Source organism: Marmota monax, unplaced genomic scaffold (assembly GCF_021218885.2).
Source record: "Marmota monax isolate L192 unplaced genomic scaffold, Marmota_monax_Labrador192_F-V1.1 WCK01_AAM20220418_F8-fsc00003, whole genome shotgun sequence".
NCBI lineage: Eukaryota > Metazoa > Chordata > Mammalia > Rodentia > Sciuridae > Marmota > Marmota monax.
The window spans coordinates 17,992,034-18,007,044 of record NW_026694084.1 but is presented as its reverse complement, the minus strand read 5'-3'; positions in this window follow the sequence as shown (position 1 = coordinate 18,007,044).

Sequence of the window (15,011 nt, the reverse complement as noted above, 5' to 3'; positions counted from 1 at the left end):
CTGGTGGTCTGCCTCCTCTGAAAGGTTACCACAGACTTGAGTTGGAACTGAGGGGTGAAAACCTATGTTCTTAGTTGTAATCCCTGGAGAAGGTGGTCCATCATTGTCGTACAGGGAAGAAAAGGAGGGAGGTGGTAAGCTAAAGAACCACAAATTCTGTTTTCCATAGTCTTGACATATTTTCTTGAATAATTGTTTCATTTACTTTATGCCCTTAAGGCAAATTGCAAATATTTCAAATTTTTTTATAATAATGACAAATTTCAACTGTTTTGTCACAGTGTGTCCATGAAGCTATTGCAGAAGTACCTCCTCACCATTTTGTTTTAAACCATCATATTCAAATCAGTATTTTTTTTAAAGTTGAAGCCATGCAAAATCTTTCAAATTAGACTAATGGCTGTTGAAAGAGAAAGTTGCAGTTGTGTGAATATACATCTAATATGAATAAAATTTTACATTTCTATGATTTTATTTTGGTAGGATATATTTGATATCACTGTCCAATATAACAGTAGAAATAATTGAACTAGCTCAGTATGTTAAAATGTCTTATAAATAAATTTTAAAGCAATCAAATAAGGTTATAAAATCTGAACATAAGTGGCAGAATGAATGTGTGAAATAAAATGATGGAGAAAAAAATAATTAGAAATGTCCTCATGAGCACAGGCCATTATAGCAAGATTATAGCAAAAGTCATGACAGCAGTTAACTCTCACTTTCAGGTTTCATTCTTCAACAAGATATATCTATTGTCTCTTTAAATATAGACTAAAATCAAGTTTAAAAACAAATAAAAATAACTCAGAATCATCACTAACTACCCAGTTTCATAGTCACATTTTAGGTGAAATTATTTAAGGTCACATTGAATACATAAGGGATATGATAAAGCTTTGCAGAAACAACAAACACAAATCATCTCTTATTGTTTTGTCTTTGATCGAGAAATTTTAAAGAATATTATTTTCATATTTATCTCAGCTACTCTGGTTGCTCCTTGGAATATGCATTATCCTAGTGAAGTCTTCATCAATGGTTACTACATAAAGTTGTCTATAGTAAGCTCTTGATATACATTTGTCAACTTTGAGTATGGTAAATATAATGATTCACTAACAAATAACAATGCAAGTGTCCATTGGTAGGCATGATTTTAGATATACAGAAGAAAATGCTACTCTACAGCAGGAGTATTATTACCAGTGAGAAGTAAACTAGAAGAATATAAAGCAATAATCTGATTTCCTCATTGCTCTTTCATCTTCACACATCTTATGCTTATTAGGCAGCATAACATGACAAATGCAGAATCCTTAGAATCATGAGAACTGGGAGCAAATTTTTGGTAGGTCAACTTGTTGCTATTTTATATTATACAACAAGAACCTTTTTTATATGTCTGTAAAGTGAATGTAGAAGTAATAACTGCTCATAGGATTGTTTATAGAATTAACCAGCTACAACATTTGACACATGCAGACATTATTCAATAAAAGGTAAAATTTTTTCAGTCTAAATGCCATGCTATGTTTTTAATCATATTCATGAAACACTGATATTAATTTATACTTTCCTAATTAGCTATCTCAATCAATTTTATATGGAAAAATATTTCATATTATAGGATCTTTTCAATACTAAATGAGTAGCAATTAAACAATTTATATATATATATATATATATATATATATATATATATATATATATATATTTTTTTTTTTTTTTTTAAGGAAATGTTAAGTCAGATGTCAGATTTCTGTATTCTTTGAGTTTCTAATTTAATAGGTCTGGCTGGGGCCTGAATATTACACTTTAAAGTTCCCAGGTGATGCTGATTTTGCTGGTCTAGGAACAACACTTTGAGAGTCATTGCTCTAAATCACATAATAAGTGGAATTACTGAGTTTAAATATTTACTAACCTCCCAAATACAAAGTCGAATAGTTTTTGTCTTATGATCCAGATTTAGTTTTATACTCATGTGGGAAAAGCTTTCTTAGATTTCCCTTAGCTCTTTTTCCTTTACACTGACTTTATAGCTTTCTCTGAAAGTTCTAAAGCTCACCATCTCAATTTCATTATAGTATTTGTTTGAAAACATCCTCAACATTCCATTTATCCTCTGAGTGATAATAGCTAACAATTTTATAGTATTTACAATATAATAAGAACTCTTCTAGGCCCTTTACATAATTCACTAATTTGTCTCAAATGGTCCAATGCAGTAAACACTCCTATTGTCATTATTGTTTCATAGATGTGGAAACAGAAGCAAAGGTTATTCCATGAATTGCCCAAGTTCATGTATTTAGTACATAGCAGAAAGTGATTCAGGCAGTCAGTTTCCAACTCATTTTTTCTTAGTTATATTACAAAATATCTCACTTTACAATGTTGATTTGGATTGTTTGTATATCACTTACTCTTTAATATTTTCCTTACTTATTTGTTACAACAATTAGGTTAGGAAAAAAAAACTTGATATAGGGAATAATTTATTTAGAACATATGAATGACTCTATAGGGAATAAATTTTTCTCCAGCATATTCTGTTTCAAGATAAAACTTATATATGTATGTATGTGATCATGTAAGTTTCTCAATTTTTATTTGTATTCCAGAAAATAGCTGTACCTAATATATTATATATTAGCAGATTAAATATATATATATATATATTATGAGAAGGTTAAATAATATTAAATATTTTATATTACTATAAAAGTAGCATTTTATTATGGTAATGACTTGTATGTTTTAATAATAAAATGTGTTTATGTTTATATATTATAAGAACTATATATAGTTACTTTGAAATATATATATTATATAGCTTATATATATATTAAATATCATATATATATATATATATACACACACACACACACACACCTTTATCACAGGAGAATGTATGAGAAAGCAAAAAAGAGAGAGAAATATTATTTAAATTAAATCTAATGTATTTGTTATGATTATGCTTGTTAATTAAGTTTATCCCCATCTCAATCTCTGAGTCAAGTAGATTATTACTTCAGGTGTAACTGTATGAGGCAGCCCTCAGCCCCACAAGATCAGAGCCCATTCCTTAGACAACTCCTGTCCAGGGAAAAAAAGGATATAGAAATGTTAGATATTGCTTTTAAATATTTTCAAGTTTCCTTTTTTAAAAAAAAATTAGTTAAAGGAGGTAGAGTGATAAGAAAATAGGGCAAAAGTTCTTCACATTGGAGTGGTTAATGATTTCTTGGATGTGACACAAACATGGAAAACAAGAAAAAGAAGCAAGTTGGACTACATGAAACTAAAAACTTTGGTACAGTGAAGGAACAGTCAACAGAGTGAAAAAGGAGCCTATGAGATTGGAGGAACAGATTGCAAATAATACAGGTAAAAAAGGGGGTTAACTTCCAAAATACAAAAGGTATTCATACAACTCAATAGCAAAAAAATGCATAACCAATTAAAATTGTCAATGGACCAATAGACCTTTGTCAGAAGTAAACGTGAATTAAAACCACCAGATAACATCTTATACCTGTTGGAATGACTATCTTCAGAAAGACAGCAAGTATTGATGAAAATCTGAAGAAAATCAAAATCTTGCATATGGTTGGAGGGAAAATAAATTAGTGCATATATATTATGGAAAGAAATATATTCAAGAATTAAAAATGGAGCTGTCATATGATGCAAATCTACTGCAGGATATGCACATCCAAAGGAAATAAAATTAGTGTACCAAAGAGATACTTACATTCCCATATTTCCTGCAGTATTATTCAACCTCGGTTTCTTTCAATGGATAAATAGAAAATGAAAATGTGATATATTTACACAATATAATAATATTAAGCCATTGAAAAGAAGATCTTATCATGTTGTAAGATTTTATTGAATTTTAAAAAAGTTAAATAAAGGTAGGGAAAGAACTTAAGCAAATATTTCTAAAAGGAAGACATATAAATGGTCAATGATTAAATAAAATGATGCTGGAGTCATCAATTGTCAGGAAAATAAAAATAAAAATCATAATATACTATCACTTCATATCTGTTAGAATAGCATTTATCAAAACAAAAAACTAAATGATTACAGGTGTTGTAAAGGACATGAAAAAATGGATCTCTTATATGCTGTTGGCAAAATGTAAAATAATGCAGCAACTATGCAAAACAGTAAGAAGTTTCCTCAAAAAATCATAAGCATAATTGCCATATGATCTAGCAATGCCACATGAGTATATTTCCAAAGGAATTAAAATCAGAATTTCAAAGCAATGTCTCGACTCTCATGTTTAATGTTGTAATATTCATAATTGCCATGATAAGAGTTAGCTCAAGTGTTCATCAACAGATGAATGGATAAAGAAAATGTGGTACACACATAGAATGGAATATTATTCAGCTTAAAAAAATGAAAGAAATCCTACCATTTCTGACAACTTGGATGAACTTGGAGAACATGAAGCTAAGTGAAATATAATATTTATACTTCATGTCGAAATGTTCTTAAAACACACACATACAAACAAGGACGTAAGAACTATTTGGAAAGTGCTAGACATTTAGTAATGCCCAAGATGACATGACTTCGTTGTGGAGATAGTATAAAGGTGGGTTTTTTCATCCATATTTATCAAACAGCTTACATTAATTATGTTAAGGTCTTTTATCTCAATTATATCTCAATAAAGTTAATGAAAAGAAAATAACTGTTCCTATTTGGAAAAACTAGTAGGAAGAAAGACGAAGTCATGTCCAGTCATTATTCCCAACTGCTTTTTCTTTTACCATTGGACTCAATTAAAAAGACCATGATCTACCAAAGATGAGGTTATTCCCCTTTTGATGGGTGATTAATGGTCTATCAGCATAAGCCTTCCTGGAGTTTTCTTCTCCTCCCCAACCAGCCCGTTCTTTGACACAACTGGAGAATGTTTAATATTTTATGTCTGGGACCCTTCAATGGACCTGAATGACATACTAATTAAATTTTGTGCCAACTCTACACTGCTGCAAGGCTGAAAATCTATTTTCTCTTCCATTTCTTATCCCAAATTAGGTATAATCAGATTGTACAACATAGTCTATCAGGAGTTATTCAATGAATTGAAATGACTTCATTAAGAAATCTAATAATAAAATTGATAAAGACATTCCATAATAAAATGCCAACATCATTCACATGACATAAAATTGCATCTAAGCCCTTTAGCAATATGTACTTTCTAGGGAAATATTAAAGTTCAAAGATTAAATCCTCCTAGTTAAATTTCAAACAAATTCAAGTTGGAAATAAAGATATGCTTGCTGCCTTAGTGTGCTAAAAGTCCAAAAGAATTAATATCGGCCATCTATTGCAAAGCTCTCCTTTCACCACAGTGGTTCTCCAAGCTTAGGTGGTATTAAAATTCTTTCAGCAATTCTTTCAGCAATTATTTCGATTATTTCAGAGAACTGAAAGTTATAGTAGCTTAATGCCAAGTCTTGATGTACCCCATATCTTTATTTAATAGGACAAAAACATCATGAAACTTTTAACTACCAAGTTTAAAAATAAGCTTGCCCACCTCCAGGGAACCAAATTCTTGGGAAAACTGTTTTCAAAATAAACTATACTTCTTACTGATGCTCAAGATGATATTAAAGATTCAGTGATATTTGAGGGAGGAAATATCAATGAGGATCTTACATTTCAACCACATATGCATAAGAATCAGTTAATGACTGTTGTCTAGAATCAACAATATGTGAGTGTGAATTCAACTAGAAATAATATCCTAGATAATCTTCTGTTTAGCTTTATGTATTTTCTATATCTGGGCTAAAATGTGTGAAATGCTCATAGAGCCAAGAAACCACTTCCTACAAAGGCGTGAGCTCATATTAATTTACCCTCATTTGTGAACAACATTTAGAGGAATTCTGAACTAAGCTAATATTTCTAAATCCAAATCTTCAGTCCTTATGACTATGACAAACCACCATCTTTTTATAATACCCTGGCCAGAAACAATTCACCAAGAACTGACTTCTTGTCCTTAGGGACTTTTTTTTTCTTTTCTTTAGCTGTTCATTTTTTATAGATAAACTTGAATGCTTACATACTCAAATGTTAGCAGTTTAAATTGACCAATCATTTCCCCCTACACATGATCCTATCAATAAGCTATGTGCCCTTGAGCTAGTCCTTCTGAAAATGTCTTTGTTCGTGCATGACAGAATTTGTAGAAGTAGATCTAAAGTTTTCTACTAAATCTCACACTAATAATTTCCCAACAGCATTCCATAATGCATGTAGAACTTATCAGCTCAATAGTTAAAAAGGTCAAGAAAGAATTCTTTATTCCAAAAGTAAAATTTTCCTTCAGCTGTGCTGACTTAGAAAAATGTGTGCCTTCGTAGAAAGATGCAGCAGCTTGCATTCCCCAGCTGTGTATCTCTGCTAAAGGCCTTCCAGTCTGGTTCTTTGCTAAAGTTTATTTGCTTGCTGGATACACCAACTGTCTGCTCACCTACAAGTTTGCCAAGACTGACCATGCGATCCTGCACTTCTGTCAAGACCTCATATTCACTAATCTGTATCCAAGGAGATTCCACAAGTACATAATCCCACTACAAACTGAAGTGTGACTTCTTAAGATCATCACTCTAAAGTCATCTTACTATTGAAACAAGCTTTCCCCCGGAATATAAACTTCTGCAAATTGCCAAGTTCGAAATACTTTGTTCACATGTTAATCCAAGATTTTAATGCCCTGCCTCATCACAAAGTTATTGATGTGTTATTTTCATCTCAAATTATGTCCCCAACTTGCTTCTCTCATTTATGATCCATGTCTAATTGTTGAGGATATTTTTGCAGCCTCAAATAAGGCCTCTCATCTCCAAGAGTTAAGAAAAAAAAAAACAGAGCAATGCCAGATGGTCATTGAAATATTAGTTTTTTTGCAAATAATAGTCTAATTCATTACATTTCTTTGCAGAAAATCAAAATGGGCTAACTGACCAACTCCAGACAGTGAAGGGTTTATGGACCTAGCCACAGATGCAGTCTTGTAGTAGGGATTTCCATACAGCAGGGAAGGGCCTAGTTTCTGCAGGACAGAGGAAAGCTGACTTCTAAGAGAAACAAAGTTATAGCTGACCTGAAGGTGCCTAGTTTATTCAGAAGACTTTTAACAAAAAGGCAAATGATCTCACTTTATAGATACAAATATATATGTATGTGTGTGTGTATATATATATATATATATATATATAAATGTTCTCTTATATAGAATGAATAATGGAAAGTGGAGGGGGAGGAGAGGGTTGGGCAGCAGAACAGGTCAGTGTTTTGCTTATATTGTGTAGAAAGAAGAAGCGTTTCTCTTCCTAAATTTAGATACTAGTTCAGACTACATCAGAGCTTCAACTTTCAGATATTGTTTTAGGAAATAAACAATTACTAAACACATAAATAATTTCATTTTAAAGAAAATTTTAAAAAATAGTCTTAGGCTAATTTATTTCATTAACTTTGTAAATCAATGCAAGTATTGGATAAAATTTAATCTTATACCTTGATTTCTACTGATGTATTCTGAAATAGTTACACTGATTAGTTTAATATCTAAGAGGTGAAAAGAGTCTCACAATTTAGGTGTAAACAACAAATAAACAACTTATAATGATAATGAATAAATAACTCCATTTGGGCATAAATGCTCAGTTGTTCTTCTGTTTTTCAAAATCCAAATATTTTTCTCTTGGTATCTATAACATTTTAAAAATCAATAGAATCCATTTGTAGTAATCAGAGCTCTCTAGAGGAACAGAACCAAAGAATATATGATTATGAAAAGGATTTATTTAATTAGCTTTCATGATGAGAAACTAGATAACCCCACAATGGCCATCTACAAACTGGAGGACCATAGAAACTAGTAGCAGCTCAGTGCAAAGAGGTAGAAGCCTCAGAATAAGCCCCAATGATGTAGCCCAATTCTTTTATGTTGTCGTTATTCTTTTTAAGTGTACATGACAGTAGAGTGTATTTTGATGTATTATGCATAAATGGAGTATAACTTATTCTAATTAGAATCCATTCTTGCAGGTGTACATGATGTGGAGTTTCACTGGTCATGTATTCATATATGAACATAGGAAAGATTTGTCCAATTGATTCTTCTATCTGTCCTTTTCCTATCCCCACTTCTTTCCTTTCATTCCCCCTTTGTCTAATTCAATGAACTTCTATCCCCTCCCCCTACTGTGTGTTAGTATCCATCTATAAGAACATCTGGCCTTTGGTTTTTTGGAAATATCTTATTTCACTTGGTGTGATAGTCTCTGGTTCCATCCATTTACCAGCAAATGCCATAATTTCATTCTTCTTTATGGCTGAGTAATACTCTATTAGGTAGAGGTACCACATTTTCTTTATCCATCTATCTGTTTAAGGGCACCTAGGTTGGTTCCATAGCTTAGCTATTGTTAAGTGAGCTGCTGTAAACATGGATGTGGTGATGCAACCCCATTCTCAAGCTGAAAGCCTGAAAGGCCCAAGTTGAGTGACTGCTATGAGTCATATTGAAAGACCAAAGAAGCTGGAGTCTACGAGTAATGGCTGCAAAAATAGATGTACCTACTCAAGAAGAACCAAGCTTCTTTTGGTTTTGTTCCATATGAGTCCACCAGCCTGTTGGACAGTGGTACTCAAATTTAGGGTGGTTCTCCCCTCTCAGCTTATTGTTCCACATGCCAATCATCATCTGTGGAAACACCCTCACAGACACATCCAGAACTGTTCTTTATTGATTTCCTAAGTGTCTCTCAATATAATCAAGTTGACAATCAATAGTAACAATCACACCATTTCCCAGTTTATTGGTAAAAGAAATATAAGATTCTATTATCAAGGTCTAAGATCTGTTTTTAATATTTTTTAGTTGGAGTTGGATACAATATCTTTCTTTATTTTTATGTGGTGCTGAGGATGGAACCCAGTGCGTCACATGTGCAAGGCAGGCGCTTCACCAATGAGCTACAGCCCCAGCCTACTAAGGTCTAATTTAAATATATTAGCAAATATTACATTAGCTTTATCTAAAAATAGGAAAACTTATTTATACAGACAGCAATTAGATTTAAGGAAACTACAGAAATAATCCAGTATAGTCCTTGTAATTCACATATGAGTTAAGAACCACAGTAAAGTATGAGGCAATAATGACATTATACTAAGTTCTTCTGACTTCTGTTTAAGTAGTTCTTATCTGTACCAAATTGCATCTCAAATTTATACTACCATTGCCAGTCAAGATAATTTCAATGAGCTCTTAGGCAATCACATTAAATGATTTGCATGTGCATGCTGATAATTGTGACATAGACACAAGCTATCAACATTTCTTGAACATCTGAAGTTTGGCTGACAGCAACCTCTATTATTCAGTTATATGAAGTATATTGAATGTATTATCTCCAAGTCATACAGCTCAGGAAACAGTGATAGCCTGAGTTGAGCAAGGATTGACATTAACTCAACACTAGCTTCAATATAAAAATAGTTAGTGTTGTCCTTAGATAAAGAAAGTCTGCTATTAGTTCATGTTTGTTGACAAAAGAATATTTCAAGAAACAAGATGCTATGCTGATAGTTAAAAAATTTTTACACATTTAATATATTATAGAAGGTTGAAAGTCAATGATATGGCAAAAAATAAGTTAAGCAGAAAAAATTTAAAAGTATAATACAAACATGCAGTAATTTTTTACCATAACAACTCCAGTAGGAATGAAAGATCAATTATCTCCCTTTTCTTCTATCTTCAGAATTAGAGGCTGATAACTTTCTGCCTCATTTCTCTCACAAATTATAACATTTATAAGAAGCCTCATATCTAAGGCACCTTTCCTTTAAAGATTGCCACATTGAAATATAACTTCTTCCTCATTATGTAAACATGTCAAAACCCAGGCACCAGAATGTATGTAAATGTGGTCATATATAACTGCTGTTTTCTTTATTAATTCACTCAGGCAGCAGCTAATTATGGAGTAACACATCCATGAGTGTCCTACAATGAAATAAGAAATGTTATAAATATTTTATACTGGAATAATTGCATACAGGAATTACATAGTTGAAACAAGGCTGAAGAGGCAAGAGGAGAGGTTGAAATGACATGAAGGGAGGACAAGTATCATCAAAAAGGACAGGCTTAAGGATGAAATAGGGCCACTAGAACTCAGAAACCAGCATCATCTCTAAACACATGGCTGCTCCCAGAAAGAAGCGGGGTCACAGATGTGGCAGTTTGGTCAGTATCTAAGGCTACAGGGGAGATGTGCTCACTGCATGAAAATCCACTCCAGAGGGCATGGAGAAGAGGGGATACCCGAGCTTCATTCCTTCTCCCTGGCTCCAGTCTTCCAACCAGCACCTCCCTGCAGTTGAAACTACTTGCTAGCTATTAAGCAAACAAAGTTAGGAAATAACTTTCAGGAGAACAAGAAATGAATTGCCACAGTCTAGCTGGGCAAAATAACTGAGGGGTGACAAGCAATTGTGAAGGTTGAAACAGCGGGAGCCGCTTTATTGTAGGACAGCAGAGGTATTTATACCTAACTCATTATACACAGCTTGTTTCAATTTAGCATCATCCAGTTACAGCAATTAGTCATTAAGGAATCCTCATCATCTTAATAATTACACACAGCTTAACTTAATTAACATCTAGATACAGCAGTCAGTCATTAAGGAATCTCCATCATCTTAATGGCTCCCTGGCTTTACTTCTCAAACCACTCCTCCTGGCAAAGTGCCAGGAGCCATCTTGACTTGTCCGTGGCCCTCAACAATGAATTGGAATGCAAATTATACAAAGTAGCACAAGTGCCAACTATATGTAATGCGCTATTTTTTGATAGTAAAAAATCAGCAATAAGCAAAATTGACTAAAATCCTTATTCTTGGGGAGGATAGTATGTAGTATTTAGGATTTACTATAATTACCATAAATACACCAATACATTTTAAATAGAACCATCTACAAAACCATATATATATATATATATATATATATATATATATATATATATATATGGATAAGTATTATTATTCTTCTTATTCAGATAAGAAATACAGACTAGATGCCTTAGTTAGCAATGTTTATAGTTGTCAGAGTCAAGATTTAAACCAAGTTTTCTTTGGATTTTTCCCTACAGTTTTTTTTTTAAACTGGCGCATTATAGTTGTACATAATGATGGGATTTATTGTTACATTCAAATTAGGATGAACTGATTAGATTATATTTTTCACAATCCAATTACTTTACTTCAAACATTTTGGCATTAATACAGGAACTTCTGGGGGACACCTCAGATCTAAACCACAACAGAAACATTTTCAAAATGTGTGTTTACATGCAAGTAACTAGAACATTTTAAATGTGCAGCATAAATTTGCTTATGATAGCAAAATATATAAAATTATTTATCTTCATCTTGGAGATACATGTCTTTAAATAATTGGAAAAAAATGGCAGCCTTGTGTTACTTATTTGGCACAAAAGCATAGTGAACTTTATAAGAGGAAAAAGAAAGCACTTCAAGGGAATTTTCCCAATCTTCAGGTTTTAGGAATTTCAGATAGGGAGAACAGAAAACCCTGACCAGAAAATAATATTTTAATTAAATGTCACAAGGAGCACTGGGGCAGCATAAGGCAGTATGTACTTCTGAATATAACATGAACTTAGACTACTTCACAATCTCCTCATGGTCACACAAAGCTACTTGAAGAATTTTCCAAATGAATGAGAGTGGAATCCCCAAAACCTGCTACTAGATATCAGAAAATTATTTTCTGATTCTATGTTGTGATTTCCTATGTAAATGTTTAAATGCAAGAGCATTTTTTTTGCAAAACAGGTTTTTAACCATATGGTTCACCTTTTTCCATTTAGCAGATGAGAGATAACATTTGTAGAGGCATTATTTACTGTGAATTATTTCACATGGAACACTAAAAGAAATGTCTCCACATGAAAGGCTGACATGGTGATTGTCATTTCTTTCCTCTGTCAGTGGTTGTTATTTTCATATTTTACATTTTAATTTATTTTCTAAGAAAGCAAATATGAGAGCACTATGTCCCAAGTGAGCGCACATCTGATTTATAGATTCTGGTCATAATGAATGACTATATGATCTTTGTGACTTTTTTTTTAACATAAAAACAAGTCCTGTAGCTTAATACAATTGAAATGTGAACTGGTGACTTTGTGGAATCCCTGCTGCCCTTTGTGAAAGACATATGAAATGAAAATCTCTTCCAAGTGCATGCAATACTGACATCATGTAATTACAGCCATGCTAGGCAAAAGTCCATTTAATCAGAGTGCCATTAGAAACACTATTCCTGTTCTAGAAGTAATTCCGTCTGCATGAATTATAGTATATGATGGGAAGCTTAGGTTTGCAGCCTGAACTTTTATTTCCCCATCTTTGTATCATAGTTAAAATGTTTAGCATTAAAAATCATGCACATCCCAAACTTTTTCTTGTCTTAATTTCAAACCAATTACAAAATTTAAATTTTTTAAGGTATATCAACATATTGCTACATAAAAGTTGTTTTCATAAGCCTATTCACCTGACTGTAGATCTCTTTTTTTTGTATGTGTTAGGAAGAAATGGAAAAGTAAGAAAGAGAATAGGATTGATCATAATCATTCTTGCAATAAACATGAAGCTTCATTTGTGTGTCAAAAACAAATAGCTGGGTCCCATGGTGCACACCTGTAATCCCAGCAGCTCAAGGGGCTGAGACAGGAGATCAGCCAGCCTCAACAAAAGCAAGGTGCTAAGCAACTCAGTGAGACCCTGTCTCTAAATAAAATACAAAACAGGGCAGGGGATGTTGAAATGACATGAAGGGAGGACAGGTATCATCAAGAAGGACAGGCTTAAGGATGAGATAAGGCCACTAGAACTCAGAAACCAGCATCATCTCTAAACACATGGCTGCTCCCAGAAAGAAGCGGGGTCACAGATGTGGCAGTTTGGTCAAGTACCCCTGAGTTCAATCCCAGGTACCACCCTCCCCCCCAAAAAAAATAAAAACAAGCAAGTAATTCAGCCTGCTATCTATAATCATTCATTATTTATGGTAATACTCTACAAAAGTACATATAAATGTCTTTTATATATTTGAGGACATATAAGTAGGCTTTTTTTTAAAAAAAGTATTTTTTAGTTGTAGTTGGAAACAATATCTTTATTTTATTTATTTATTTATTTATTTATTTATTTATTTATTTATTTATTTATGTGGTTCTGAGAATCAAACCTAGCGCCTCACAGGTGCTAGGCAAGCACTCTACTGCTGAGCCCCAGCCCCAGCCCCATAAGTAGACTTTTTAATGAAATATTTAGCAATACGTTCTTTCATACAATGCTACAGCAGAATAGAACTCTTTACATGATAATATGTGATATAACTGTAAAGTAACATGCTGAAAGGAAAAAAAAACAGATATTAAAGTATATGAATCATATGATTATAAGTAGCCATTGTTGGAGTCTAGGCATTTATTAAAATAATGTGATCAGCAAAATTAATTTTGAAATTGTCCTGAGGAATTATTTATAATACTTACAGAGCTTAATACATTTTTAATAGAGAAACCATAACATTTTAATAAATACTTTTAGCTAATTATTGCTAAACATTGGAAACATGAAAGTCAACATTAAGGAGTATGTCTTACATTACCTTTAAAATTTCATAACACAAATGTGTCTACTTAGGTATAGGACTATATATTTCTTGCTTTTTCACATGCAGAAGAGGATACTCTCCCTCCTGTTTGAAATCACCAAAACCATATGCTGCTTTGTAATGCCCGAAAGCAGAGTCCACAAACCCATGTGTGCTCCCTGCTGATTCACTGTTGACTCACTCAGTGACAGAAAGCGGGCTGGAGAGAGAGGAGACCTGCTCTGCTCCTTTCTGTTTTACTTCTGTTGATACTTTGTTTACCTTTAGTTTCCTATTTGATTCCCTATAGCAGTGACAATTTGTTCCAAAAGTGCATGATTCATTTCTTTTATTTTTATACCAATATTTTCAAAACCATTATCACACAAGTTCAGAGTTTCCAGCTTTCATGAAAGATTCAGGTTGAAGAAAGATCTAATATGCTCATAAGTAAAATGACATGCAGCCCTCTCATGAGTGCCTAGACTACATGCCACATGAGTAATGTGTTCTCATCAGGGATCTGAATTCCAACCTCAGGAGGCTACCACTCCAGTTCTTTAAATTTTAGTTATCTCAACCTCTTCTCTTGGTTCACCAGGAGGAGGAGAGTCGTGTGCATTCTTCACTAGTTACCTTCATATACCTCAATATTTTGTTTGTTACCATGTCTTCCATGATAACTTTTAATTATTCCTCCCAAACTCATACATTTTCTCAATTTCTTTCATAATTGGTCTTTCATGATATCATTGAATCTGAGTTGGCTTTGTGCATTGCTTTGACCAATAGTGTGAGACAGAAATGAGGTCTATTGACTTCACCTTGCTCTCTGGAAAGTATGTAGCACCATGGAAGAAATACAACTATGTTGCCAAAGCTTCACTCAAAAGTGAAGTCTTTCTAGATCCAGATATTCTGGCTAACCTGAGATGCCAGACTTATGGGTAAGCATTTTGGATTTTCTAGCCCCAATTGAACTCACAGTTGAATGGAACTCTGTGACCACTCAACTGTGGACCATTTGGAATAGAGGGATAGCCCAGAAGTTTCCAATTGGCCCAGAATGCTGGGAATCCTGATAAATAATGAATCATAATTGCCTTAAATAACTAGTTAAAGATGTAGTTGGCTTCAGTACATGATTGATAAAACCTTTTTAAGTTCAAGAGCTACCTTAACTTTACACTAAATATGCACTAATTAAATCTCTGGCCATGGTTTGTCTGTCCACAGAACCAAACATAAAATGCTT